General features: G+C 36.9%; 1 pseudogene; it reads right to left on the bottom strand.

Moving 5' to 3' along the window:
- Positions 1 to 11,119: 11,119 nt before the first annotated feature.
- LOC110204839 (polycomb group RING finger protein 5 pseudogene) lies at positions 11,120 to 11,834 on the bottom strand (annotated as a pseudogene).
- Positions 11,835 to 12,443: the final 609 nt, after the last annotated feature.

Genomic DNA, 12,443 nt, shown 5'->3' on the forward strand with positions numbered 1-12,443 from the left:
TCTGCCCTAGTTTGATGACATCTGTAGTGCTATAGTCAATTTTGATTAGCACATTTTAGAAAAGACATAGATAAGTTGGACAGTGTATTAAGGATGATACCAAGATGACAACAGACCCCCAAGTTCATGCCCCATGAGGATCAGTAAGAAAAAAAAATAACCTGAAGATGTTTGGTCCTAAAAAAAAGACTCAAGGGGGACAAAAAGTAGCTGACAATGAATATTTGAAAGGTTGTCAAACCTAGAAGCAAAATTAGACATTCTCTGTTAGGACACCATGAGAAGAGCTACGAATGAGAGGTAAAAGTTTCAAGGAAGATGTCAGTTTAACTTAAGGGGAAAAATGTAGAATAGGTGCTTCAGGAGGTTATAGGTTCCACCTTCTATGATAGAACCAAAGCCAGATAATTATTTAGGACATGATAGAATGGACTTATTTTGCATGTGTAGATTGGAATAGATGTCTGCTAAGGTCTAAAGTTCTATGATACTGAGAAAAATAAATACATTATAAAGTTTTTTTATCTAAAATTACCAGTTGCTTGACTCAATTTAATTTAAACACACCCAAATTGTATGATATCTCTTGCAGTTCCCCCGCAATTGCATAAATAATGTCTATATAACTTTTTTTCCCCAGTAATATTCTGTGAAAAAGTAGAAAGAGAAAAAATACAACCTAATTAATTTAGCAATAAACTGGGATTCAGGAGAACTAGATTATAACCTATTGCAGTCAAAAGCAGAGTATTCCTTAGAGAAGGCCTTGCAAATTTTATATTGCTATATACAATGGTGAGGAACTATAAAGGAATAGAGAGAGGGACCTGAAGGTCAGTGTGTGTGTGTGTGTGTGTGTGTGTATTCTCTTCTCTGATCATATTTACAAATCTAATTGTTTTCTTTTACATAGTGTCTCATAATCTAATGTGCCAGGCAGGTGGTGTTATCCAAAAGTTTTAATAGGTGGGGGTTCTGGGAAAAAAGTGTTTTAAGTGGTTAAAGTTACATTGATAGTGATATAGTCTGGGTTGTAATATTTTACATTGATAGTAACATAGGAAGATTAAGATTTTCTGTCTCTCTCTCTTTTTTTGGCTGGGCAATGGGGTTAAGTGACTTGCCCAGGGTCACACAGCTAGTAAGTGTTACGTGTCTGCGGTCAGATTTGAACTCAGTCCTCCTGAATCCAGGGCTGGTGCTGTATCCACTACACCCCCTAGCTGCCCCTGTCTCTTTTGCAAGGAGAATACTGATATAACTAGCAAATGTGACATGTACCCAAAGAGAACATTTTCCCCTGCTTTTTGTTTTAATTGTGCCTGTCTTTTTATGCGCAGTACCTAGTTCAAGCAAGAGGTGATGAGGATCTGGATTAGGGTGAGTAGAATGTGTGAGTAGTGAGTAGTGTGAGTAGGGAAAAAAAGATGTGACAGTATTGAAGAGATAGAATCAAAAAAGGCTTATACAATTAGTGGACAAGGGAGAGTGAGTGAGAGTAAAGATCAGAGATGCCTCAGTTTGCAAACCTGGATGACTAAAAGGATAGTGAGGAACCTCAACCGAAATAGGGAATTCAGGAGCTGGGATGAGTTTAGGGGGTATGAGAATAGTTTTGTTTTAGACATGGTGAGTCTGAGGTATCTGTGCGACATCTATAGAGTAGATTTCAATATTTCTTTTAGCACCTAACAAAGTGCTTAACATTCATTAAGTGTTGGGAGGATAGGATAGGATGAGATGAGATAGGACAGGATAGGAAAGGATAGGTAGTGTCTTCTGGAAGTTTACTTCAGTTAAGTACACTCCATACCTTCAATTCATAGATGACTGCCTCATTCTCTGCATCTTCTGTATCAATTCCTGAAGGAAGATTCATATCATTGAGCAGTATTTGGATTCCATAAGAAGGTTTAGATTTCCCTGAGCATCCCATGGTGTTGGATGAAAGAGCTTAGAGGTCATTTCAGTTCCTTTGAGTACCCCATCTTTTACACTGAAAGTTTGTTTATTTCAGGAAAGATCCATAACAAATTCTAACTGAACTGGACTACATTTTTTAAATAATAAAGAACGAGTAAATGAAAAATGTTAAAATGGCTAAATCTTTTGTTGTTGTGAACTCACAGTGTAATAATACTGATGTAAAAACATAATTCCTTCTCCGACCTGTATGCAGTCAATTTTACTTTGCTGGAATGGGTTATGCGCAAGGTCATTCTAGGAAAAAATAAGTTTTTGGAAAGAAACATTGGCTGACAGAGAGATAGCTGGGATTTTTTTAGGCAAAAGGGTTGACAACAGGAGACAGGAAAGAAGGAGAGAGATGACAGTGGGAGGATAAAAGCAGAGCAGATGGAACGTGGGAGAGGAGTTGAGAAGAATTGGACTGACAGTTCCTACCATCATTAGCCATGAATGGCAGATGAATGTAAACAGTATGACTGATAGTAGGGGAGATTCAAATCTTTTCCAGTCACTTTCATTTCAGAAAACTGGCATTTTTATTAAATGGGTGTTCCAATAAAGTAGGAGTGTGCTGTGCAAACAAGATATCACTCATTCTATTTTAAACAAATCAACATTTTCCTCACAAGATGGACCATAGTAGACAAATGGCTATACTCTCTAAATCATAAGAAGAATCAATTAGGAATCTTTTTTTATCTATGTCTGAGAATATCTGAGAGGCAATATAATTTGTTTCTTTCTATCTCATTGTAGAATAAAGTATATTTATATCAACATTGACACTTTAATTAGGTACTGAGATAGGTATGATGCTCTTGTTATTATGAATTTTTATGGTTTTTATTTGTAAATCTTTTCTTTCAGTTGTGCTTATTTAAAGTGAATGAGAAGGCATTTTCATTGACCACTTGAACAGTAATTTCTACAATTCTGATAAACATCTTCATCTGTGGTTCTATCTGACATCAGCTTACATGAACATGCACTGGTTCAAGGAGAAATTTTGAATAGTGATAATCCATTGTCAACTCAATTCTGGAGAGGAATTCTTTTTAATTAATTCATTCTTCTCTAACTTCCCACTCCAAACTAATCCCAAATACACACACGTGCATGCGCGCACACACACACACACACACACACACACACACACACACACACCCTAATACAATGCCTGGAACTTGGCAAGTTGTTTTAAAAAATGGCGCTAAATAAAAGCATTCTTAATGTTACACTAAATGGAACAGCAACTAAATAATATTTAGTTTGGCTGAAATCTAATGTCAATGACAAGAATTTGTGTGGTGGAGCCTAAAATGTAAATTTGAAGCTGATTGTTGAAATTCTTAAATGTCAGGAAAAATGCTTTTGTTTTATTTTAATTTCATCTTCCAAACCATTTTTTTTGTTGTTGTTCAGTCATTTTAGTCATGTCTAACTCTTTGTGGCCCCATTTGGGGTTTTCACGGCAAAGATACTGCAATAATTTGCCATTTTGTTCTCCAACTCATTTTAAAGATGAAGATACTGAGGGAATCAGGGTTTAATGACTTGCCCAAAGTCACATGGCTAGTAAGTGTCTGAGGCTAGAGTTGAACTCAAGAAGTTGAGTCTTCCTGACTACTCGGCTCAGCACTTTATCCACTGAGCCACCTGCCCAACTCTTAAAGAGAAGAGGGAGCCCTTAAGAGACCTATGCATTAGGAGGAATATCTCAATAGCTGTGTGAAGACCGATTAGAAAGAGAAGGGGCTGGATGTGCAAGATTAGTTAGAAAAATGTTGCTACAGTTCAGGGAAGGAGGAATAAGGGTGGTATCTATGAGAATGGGGAGGAAAAAAATACAGATCCAAGAGGTATTTTGGAGCTAAAATCAATAAACCTTAACAGTTGTTTGGATTTGGGTCAATGAAAGGGAAGGAAGAGTCAAAGATGATGCTGTTTCCAGTCCAGATTGTGGGAGGATAGTGATACCATATGCCAATAGAAGGAAGTCAGGATCAAACTAACTATATTTTAGTCCAATGATAGACTGTATGTCTGTCATCACAGAAGTAACATAGGTAAGTCTGGATCAACTTGTCTCCAGAGGGTTCGTTACTAGGTGATACTTTTTTTTTTTTGGTGGGGGTGATGCAGAAAATCATGAAGATGGCTTAGTAAAGCAGTAGTAGTCTTTATCAGTGAGGAGATTGCCCACACAGATCAAATCATAATTCTTAGAATCATTGAACAAGTTTTAGAGTCAAAAGAACAAAATACATCTGACTGTCATGTTGATGTTAAAATCCTTTATTGCTCCATCCGAAACAAGTGACTATAAAGATTATTATGTTCAGTGATTGGCTAAGCATTGACATCTAATAGGATGTTCATCCAGAAAATGTAAAACTCCTTGAGAGCAAATACTGTCTCACTTTGGCATTCATAAGATCAGTACTCAGGACAGTGGCCACCTTAGTATAAGAATAGGATTTATACTTGCTTGATTATTGATTTTCATGATAAAAAGTGGTGTTTGTATAAGGTTTAAATATCGCTTTATATCATTTAACCTTCTTAACAACCTTATGAAGCAGGAGATATGGGTATCAGTATTTTGATTTTACAGTTTGGAAAACTCAGTCTTAGAAAGACTAAACGTCTTAGCCAATGTCATGAAGCTTGAACATTTTAGAAGAGGAATCTGAATCCACATCTACCTGAACCCAACAGTATAATTGGCAACTCCAGAAGGCAATGTTATTTTAGACTGTGTTGTGAAAGGTAAGTGTGGTAAGCTAGTGAGGTGGTCATTCTGCTCTCATTTGTCTTGGTCAGAAAAAATCTACAGTATTGTACTCAGCTCAAGGTAACCCACTTCAGGAAGGACAGCCTAAAGAAAAGACACAGAGGAGGGGTCGAGGGGAGGACAGCATGAGATTGTCTTTAATCACATGCTCCATAATTATCTCAAAATTAACACATCTAAAACTCAGCTTATTTCCCTCCTGACACAGAATAGCAACATCCTCCAGACTTCCGTCTATTGACATATGGTATAACTATCCTCCCACAATCTAGACTGGAAACTGAATTGCATAGAAAATATAAACTGAGTTTCACAGAAAAAAATTGGATAGTTATCTCAACCTGCTCACTCTGTCAGAAGCTCCTATTTTTAATATCATTGTTCTGGGGAAGTAATATAAAGGCAAATCATGCATATTTTGAATTTTTTTAAAGACATTTCTTTGGAGTAGGGAGTTCCTGGTAGGCAATCTTTTTTATTGATGTAGATTGGCAACTTCTATACGGCTTCTAGTCTTACAGAGATGTTTGGGAACACTGAGACCTGAGGGTCAGATTCAAAATCAATAAACATTTGTTAAGCACGTGTTACGTATTAGGCGCTATGCAAATCACTGGAGATAAAAAGAAAGAATAAGACAGTTACTGCTGTAAGGGGGCTCACGATGTAATGGGGAAGAAAACACATCTCTTAAAAAAGGCAGAAAATAGCGTGGGGGTAAGGTGGGGGTGTTAACCTGGTATGGGGGCATGATGAAGTTCTGCAGCCAGAATAGGAAATGATCTGAGTTTCAGAGTTGGTTTTATCTTGAAAAACAGTGAGTTTCTGAGATAATGGAGTCCAGGAAAGCAGCCAGGTGAGAAATGATCAGAATTTTCTGGGTACTTTCCTTAAACACTAACAGGATCAGGAAGGAGCTCCCAGATATCTAGCTTAAGTGACATGTCCCAAATCAATCAAACAGTAAATATTTATTAACCACCTGGAGAAAGAGAAAGAGAGACAGACAGACAGATGTATAAAAAGACATTCCCTGTCCTCAAGGAGTTTACAATCTAATGCCCACAGCCAGTATATGTCAGAGACAGAGCTAATCCAGGTCACCTAGTCCTCCTAACTGTGAGGCCAGCTCTATTTCATCACCTTGCTCTTTGGAGAATTCAGACCTTAAACAGGTTGTACAAGCAGGTTGTGACAAGACATGACCAGCAGATGTGTTATGTTTTTAGTAAAAAGTAGAGTGAAAGAAACCAATGGAGATAGGTATAAATAGGAGAGCATTTGGAGTTAGCTGGTAGCAGAATGAGAATTAGAAATAGCCTGAATACTACACTAGTATCATTAAGATAGAAAAAAGTACATTAGAAGTGCTCTTATATTCAGGATAAATCTTTAATGGAGTATATATGGGAACACTCACAAGAAATGCTCAGTTTAAAAAGGTGAATGAGTGAGTGAGTGTGTGTGTGTGTGTGTGTGTGTGTTTTCTCAATGTCAGTGGAGGGAGCATACACCTTGTTGAGTTCATATGTAAAAGCAACTAATGGTTACATAGACAATGTTTCTCAGTCAACCACCTGCCATGCATTCTTTCTAAACCACTGGAAAAAGTAAATGGGAGATAAGAAGGACAGGAGAAGGGATGCTGAAATTATGCTGAGGATACTGCCCTGTTGTAAGTGTGTTTTGGATGATGAAAAATATGTAGGATTTTATTAGGGTAGAGGAATCACATAGTATATTAACCTGGGCCTTGATACCTCATGTCTTTTTCTGTGTCCTATTCCAATCTTCTAGTTGGAAACCAGAGTGGACAACAAGTAGGCAATGGCTGGTCTTCCCCCTTAGGTACCTTATGCCCTTTGACTACTAATGATATAATATTCACTTCAGCCCCACCTGCATTGGCCATGCTTTTTTGAATCGATGTCACCTCTTTTCTCCTTTGGTCCACTCCTTCAAATCTCCTATTTCCTTAGCCTTTAAGTTGAGCAGTGGATAAAGATAAAAGCAATCAATTAAACTAATTCTCCCTAAATTGTGACTGACATCCTAATTAGTTTACTCTCCCATAGGGATGTATGCCTCTAAGAGGGGAAATACAACATAGATGATTAAAACTATATTTGGCAGGGGTTTTCAATCCACCATCAGCCAAAAGAAGTGTATAATTTTATGTATTGACAGAATATAATTTGAGACATGGGATGTTGTCCCAATACCCTCTAAATCAATCTGTGCACTTTAATTCTTCAGGAGGCAGAGAGTGGGAGCAAGGTGATGGGTATTTACATGAAGGCATTTGTTGCCATGCAGGGTTTCCTTCTGGCAGTCTCCTTGCTTCTTACAGACTTTATAGGAACGCTTCCGTTGTACTAAAAGCCCTTTCAAATATTCATCAAAGCTGTTGCTTGGGAAGAAAAACATGTAATGATTAAGTCCATTGTTCTTGAGTGCTTGCTTATTTTCCTGCACCTATATATTTACTAATGGAATCCAGTTAGTTAATTGGAGCAGAACCACCATTTAAAAGTGTTTTCCAAAATGTGAATTAGAAGTAAAGTTTAATTTAAAATTTTTATTTCAAATATGTAGGGGAAAGGCATCATATTTACAACAGAGTTTCGGTTCACTTCTTTGTAAACTTTGCAAGGTTAAAATCACCTAAATGAAACTTCATTTTTTTGCTGATGAAAATTCTGCTATACTCTGCATTGATCCATCCCTCAAATTGATGTCATCCATATGGATCTTTGCATTTTAAAAAAGCTTCAGAGACAGATTATTTTTTTTAAAAATGAAACAGACATTCCCTTGAAGAGGTTAATGGTAAAACCTTCCATTCTTGGATAAAATTTATATGGTGCTAGCATATCTATTATCTCATTTGACCCTCAAGAAAATCTCTGAGGGAGACAGGTAGCTATTATCACCTCCATTTTATAGAGGAGGAAACTGAAGCTTCAACCATGATCCCATACCTAGTAAATGATGTGATCAGAATTAGAACCCAGGCCTTGTGAGCCTCCTGCCCATCCCAATCACCTTCCCCTTCATGTGCTGGGTTTTCATGAAAGAAAGCTGAAGAGTGTTAAAAAGAAATCAGCTATTTTTATCACTTTGATTTATTTTTAGTTTTATTATAGGATTAGGCTCCCTTCTCCAGGAACAGTTGTCCCTAAACTAAGCCAAACTAACTTAAGTTTAGGTTACCTAGAGATTTAGTGAATAGATAGATTGACAAGATTATAATTTAGTAGCAGATAACTTAGAACAGTAAAATAATCATAAGAATATAGAGTTTTTCAAAAGGCTAAATTTCCCTTTCCAGCAGAAAGATGGGTTGACTAGAGGCTGTTCCCTTTTCTTACAGCTGGAAAAAGGTTAGCCAGAGGTTGTTAAGGACTCCCCCCCACACACACACACACTTTTTTTTTTTTTGCCTTGAGCTAGAGTCTAAGTTGAGAAATGGACTATTCTAAGGAAGATGGGAGGTGCCTACTAACCACTGATCACAAGTTCCTCTTCTCCAGTACACTTTCTGGTTACAAAAGGTACTACTTGGATGAAAGGACATCTGGCATAGGATTAAGAAACGCTGGGAGAAGCTAACTACTCAGGTAACCTGCTTTGTCTAAAAGTAATTTCTGTAATTTTTCCAATTACTCTATTTTGTTGTTATAAAACCCATCTCTGTAAATCACTCCTTGTTTCTGATCTCTGAGGAGTCATATATGAACTGGTTTAATATGCAAATGCTAGCTTTGTAAATTAAATCATAGATGATTTGTTAACTTTGTCCTCAGTTTACTTTTTATTTCAGATAGTCAAATTTAACAGGTCTTTTCTTTCAGTCAAGAGAAGGCAGAAGGGATTAGTTGATAAGAATATTTATTCACATGAATTCTTTTTATGAGGGAAATGCCAAGACCTTATTTTATGAATAGCTATGAAAAAATAACAAGCATTTATATTTTCTGGGGATTCAACTGGACAGAATGAAACAATTCTGAATATAGTGGTGAATAGAGCTTTGGACCAGGAGTTAAGAATACCTGAATTCAAACCTTTCCTTTGACACTTAATACATGCATGAATCAGGGCAAGACATTTAACCTTTCTGGGCCTCAGTTTCATCTTCTGTTGAATAAGAGTATTGGACTTGAATACTTTCAAGGGTCCAGCAAAGGTGTTATTGTTGTTGTTTTGACTTTAGTATGGGGGATTCAGGCATTTTTGAAAGCAGTAGGGAAGGAATCAGTAGAATAGTACTAATCAAGAAAAGGTATTCAGGTGTGCACTTTATCAAATCTGAGGGAGAGGTGGGAAGACTGGTGATAATAGCAAATGGATTAGAAATGAAGATGGGAGAAGAGGGTCAATAAGACAATTCAATCCAACAAACATATCTTTTCCACAACTGTTATTTGCAGAGCAGTAGGTTAGGCACTGAGGTGAGATTCAAAATTTAGATAAAACACTCATCCTGTCCAATTAAAAAAAGAGAAAGAGTATTTCCAAGTTGTATAGTTTGTAAAGAACTTGACATAACTTAGTTAATTTGATCCAAAGCTGATAATAATGAATTACAGTATTTTTCACATAATTAACTCAGTTGATCCTCAGAGCAAGGCTGGAAAGTAGGGGATAATGATGATGAGGATGATGATGATGATGATGATGATGATGATGATGGTGGTGATGATGATAACTGCTATTATTATTAATTAAAACATGATACTAATGCATATTAGTTTTCTGAAAAACTTTACATATATTATCTTAATTGATTATCACAACAGTTCTGATAGGTACTGTTACCCTTTTTTCACAGATGGAGAAATTGAGATAAACAGAGATTAAATAACTTGTCCAGGTTCCCACAGTTAATGTGTCTGATGTAGGAACTCAGGTCTTTCCTGACTCAAACCTCTGTACTATGACATGTTACCTTTACTGGTACTACTAGCATTGATCACACCATTTTATAGGTGAGGAAGGTGAGGTTCAGTGATTGTCTCAGAACTAGTAAGTGCCAGAGATGGGATGACATAGAAAGAGAGACGGATAGATAGATAGAGAGGTAGAATCCAGTCTAATGTATAAATGCATTAAAGAGGTACAAATCAAGTATATGAAGTTTAACAATGAAAAGCATCTATTTAAAGTTAGAATCAGGCAAAGTTCCATGGATTAAGTGGTGTTCAAGTCAGGCTTTAAAGGATGGGCAAATATTTAACAAGGAAAGAAGGCTTTAGGTTGCAGAGTGAGGTAGAACATAATAGGTCTTTTTTAGGGGTTTGGGGCCATTTTGGCTGAATCCTACATCTAGAGGAAATGGATTTTAATTAAAATAAAGTGATTTCAGCAGGACATAAATAAGGTTTTTTTTGATGACTACAAATTCTAACATTTAATGTTAAAGTCATCATAACTCTTTGCAAGGCCAACTTTTTCAAAATATAATTTAACTTGAATAAAGGGAGACATATATAAAATGGGAAATACAATGTAGCTTCACATCAGAGCTCCTGCTTGTCCATAAGGCATTATGGAGGGAATAATAACTTTAATTACACACTCACTTTGTAAATATGATCAGCTGCCAATGTCCTGAATATTTATGAATCTCATTTCAGTTTTTATGTATTATATAAAATTGCACCCAGGAAACCAAAAAATACTATCCAGAGCTACTGGTACATTTCTATTTAGACAACTAAAAATTACTATAATCATGCTGTATTTTAATCTTATCTGAAGAATAATTAATATTCACTGAAAAATAGGACCCTTGTACATGAGGAAACTCTACTTGTACACATGGTAATTTTTAACAAGAACAGTGCAGTGGCATGGTACCCACTTTTCTAAGTATATTTTCTATACAAAATAATTCCAAGATATAATCATTAAGTTCTCATACAATATTATCATTTTAAACAGCAATCAATAATATAGGAAATAGGTGAAAACTACAACACCTCAAAGACTGAGCACTGCCATTTACTAGTATAATCACCATTGGTATCAGCACAGTCTTGGAACAGGTGAACAAAATAGTCAGTAGGTTGAATCTTGGTGATACACTGGACTGGTTTCAGCTATGACTTGCAATGCAATGGTTGGACATCACTGGTATTTTATGCAGAGATTTCAGTAGCAGAATGGCACTTGGTTTGTTCTCAACAGAAACAACAAAGATGCAGTTGACAATTTAAAGAAAGACAATGTTCATATTTGCATGTGGAAATTCTAGTTGTGTCCCCTAGTCTAACACATCCATTCATTATGCAATCTGTAGATGGGTAAACAAATAGTGCAGGATTCCTCTTGGGGGGATTTATGCCCTTTCGTTTAACCAAAATAAATTCTGGGTTGATACTGCAATGCCATGGGGTAAAACTGATAAAAAAAAAAAAGGGTCATCCTGTGAGCAGAGTTGTGAAGCTGAGCAGTTCAGACTCCAAAAATTTTCACCTCTTAGTTGCCATCTTGTCATATAGATGAATTCCATAATGTGGTCCTTCCCCATAATTTCACTATTGCTTAGTATAGCCAGCTCATAAGAATTTGGAAGCTTTAGCTTTAAACTTAGAATTTTTTTAATAGTTCCCACAGTCACCCATCACCACATTGGACCCTGATTGCCCATTATTATGTAAGCAGTTGAGACAGGTGGCAGTTTGTGGTTCACTTCTATGAAAGTCCTTATCATCTTGATTTTCATCACCTTCTTCTACTTTGGGTTTGTCAGCTTTTGAAGTTTAGTCTTGTCCATTTTCTTGAGGCTTGTTTTTCTTCCAGAATTCTGTCTCACGCTTAAGTTGCTGTTCTCGTAGGATAGGAACCAGCTAAACATAATTTTCTCTAACATATTGTCCAGTCATAACATTTCTAATGGAGTTGTCTCATGGACCTGATTGCCACACTTGTGTTGGACTACGCAAGTTTTACAAAAGGTGTGGAGACACTCTGTCACTGTAGTTGGCTTGATGAGACACCCTTTATAGATGTAACAGGTAATTTGAGGATTGAAGTCTTTTACCAAGTGCTTCCTTTGAGTAGCCATTTGAAGAGCAGCTGATAACGTTTAGTAGTTTGTACAAGAAATAGCCTATATGGATCAAATTTGAATCACAGGAGCTGGTGTGTTTCTCTTTGTAGGTGGGCTTTCTGAAATATCTGAATGAATCAATCTCATAAGGACACTACTCATAATTCCATTTGGAGATTTTGCTTTTTCATACCCGTCAGCCCCAGGCACAGAGCTTTCCACCCAGCAGCATGCCAGCCTGAGAGAAGAAAAGTGAAAGAGAAAGACCGGCCAGACCAGCCTGTGGGGCCCCCTGCTGTGAGGCCGGGGGGGGGGGGGGGGGGGGGGGAGGCCTCCTCCCAGCCCAAGATTTTTTTTCACCATCAGAGTGAGTCTGGTTCCTGAGATAAGGTGTAAAATCTCAATCTTAGAGGTCTCCAGGAAGAAAATAAAATACCATTTTTGGGGATGATGAAGAGAGAACACAAAAAAGAAAATGGTAAGTAAGATTCTGACATTCTACTCCGGCCAACTCCAGCAATCAATCCATGCCTACCTAGTTCCATCTACTCTATCACAAGATAAAGAAATTGCATCATTGTATGGGAAGATAGAATGGAGAAATCTATGAAGACAAGCTCTGAC

The sequence above is a fragment of the Phascolarctos cinereus genome, unplaced genomic scaffold, assembly GCF_003287225.1.
Source record: "Phascolarctos cinereus isolate Bilbo 61053 unplaced genomic scaffold, phaCin_HiC Scaffold_4;HRSCAF=312, whole genome shotgun sequence".
NCBI classification, from domain to species: domain Eukaryota; kingdom Metazoa; phylum Chordata; class Mammalia; order Diprotodontia; family Phascolarctidae; genus Phascolarctos; species Phascolarctos cinereus.